The 1,860-nt window shown below is 39.0% G+C and overlaps 1 non-coding gene across 1 annotated transcript; it reads left to right on the top strand.

The window, feature by feature from the left end:
• Positions 1 to 264: 264 nt before the first annotated feature.
• On the top strand, positions 265 to 368 carry LOC129405305 (U6 spliceosomal RNA). Its single transcript, XR_008630475.1, has one exon. It is a non-coding gene; the product is annotated as a U6 spliceosomal RNA (small nuclear RNA).
• The last annotated feature ends 1,492 nt before the right edge of the window (positions 369 to 1,860 follow it).

The following is a 1,860-nucleotide window of genomic DNA, read 5'->3' as shown; positions in this document are numbered from 1 at the left end:
ATTATATTTTTACTTTCCTTTGAACATCTTCCCTTCCTCGTCTTCCCCTTGTACTTCTGGATGCCCTTTCAAGTTCATATTCTCCTGTATTCCCTCAGTCACTGGATGAGCTGAGGCCATTAATGTCACCTATTTGATCTCCTATTTAGGACTGGCTCCAGTTACTTGTGAAACATGAAAGAGTGAATTGATCTATTTAAACCTCTGCTCTAAGGTTTCATTTTCCAGAACCACTGTTTATTTAACTGTAAAGTAACATTTTGTGTGCTCGCTTTGACAGCACATGTACTAAAAATGAAACAATACAGAGAAGACCACCATGGACATGCATAAAGATTACACAAATTCATGAAATGCTCAATAATAAAATTTACTATAATACTAAACATACTATGTAGGGTAAATTATTTTAGCTATGCTCCACATGCTAAACGATTCTCCTTTATTTTTCATACTACGAGATTTACTTAGAGCATAATCAGTGAGGTCATAAGCAGTCACTAAAATATTGCAAATCTGAACTGTCTGTCTGTAGCACTGTCATCCCATTGTTCACCGATTCGCTCGAGTGGGCACCAGTAACATCTCCATTGTGAGATTTGTTGTTGCTGTTTTTGGCATATCGAATATGCCACGGGTAGCTTGCCAGGCTCTGCCAATTGCAAATCTAGTGATTAAAATAAAACTTGTATGAAAAAGTTTAGAAGTATCAATGATGAACATTAAATTTAAGAAATATTCTGACAAATACTGATTATAAAAGGCTTTTCTAATCTCCAGATTATATATCAATGTTGTTAATCTAATAACAATCTTTTTGGTTATAAAATGCTTCATTTTTCTTAGAAGCTCATTAGAAATTAAGCTTGTAATGATGTGATTCAATATAACTCATATTCTTTAATAACTTACATTTTGTGCCCATTCCTTGAAAATCTCAGGCTTATCTATATTCTCTTTTGAATTTAGAACCTATAATTTGTTTCTGGTACTCTTGTGCAAACATAATAAATGAAGGTCCTAAGACATATGCTCATGGTTATTAAGTAGGCAAAACCAGCAAAAGAGGGTTTTCTTTGGTCAATTCATACATGTATTTCCACTGAAATTGAATTGGGGCCAGTGAGATAGTACAGGGACTCAAGGTGCTTACAGGTATAGGACCCAAGTTCAATCTCTGGAACCACATATGGTCCTCCAAGCAGCACTGCGACCCAACCATGAGCATAGAGCTAGGAGTAGACCCTAGAGCACTGCTAGATGTAATCCAAATGACTTTCCCTCCAAAAAAAAAAAAATGGAATCTTTAAAAAAAAAACCTTATCTTCATAGCTTTCATACCTCTATTAATATCTTTCCCCTTACACACAAGTTCTTCTTTTTCTTAGCCTCATTAACTAATTGTTTTCTTAGTCTTGTTGTTACTTAAAAGAGCTTCGTTCCTGAGTGGGTGCTTGAGATTTTATACAAAATTAACATATGAAAGTGCAGGTGTTTATGAGGCTACAGTATTTATTTCACAGCTTAAGAAGGTAAGTTGGGGCCCCGTGATGCCCTGGTATGTAGTCTTGTTCCACATTGCTTTTGCTTGCTGGTTTTGTGCCCAGTGTCCTGTGTCCAAGTCCCACAACATGCACGGGTCCGGTGGCCCTCAGTGCCTGATGCTCTCCGTGGTCTCCGCTCTCCTGCAGGTCTGCGCTCTGCCTCTCGATGCTGCGTGCCGCTCTCTGGTCCACTCTCCTAGATCCTCTGGCCGCACGCGGGTGGGTGGGCACTGCTGCTTTTATACCATCTGCCCGTGCACAGGAGGGAGTGAAAGAGCAGCTCCATCGCTCCATCACAGCAGAGAGTCAAAGAAGT

Source organism: Sorex araneus, chromosome 5 (genome assembly GCF_027595985.1).
Source record: "Sorex araneus isolate mSorAra2 chromosome 5, mSorAra2.pri, whole genome shotgun sequence".
NCBI lineage: Eukaryota > Metazoa > Chordata > Mammalia > Eulipotyphla > Soricidae > Sorex > Sorex araneus.
This window is presented reverse-complemented; position numbering and strand designations above follow the sequence as displayed.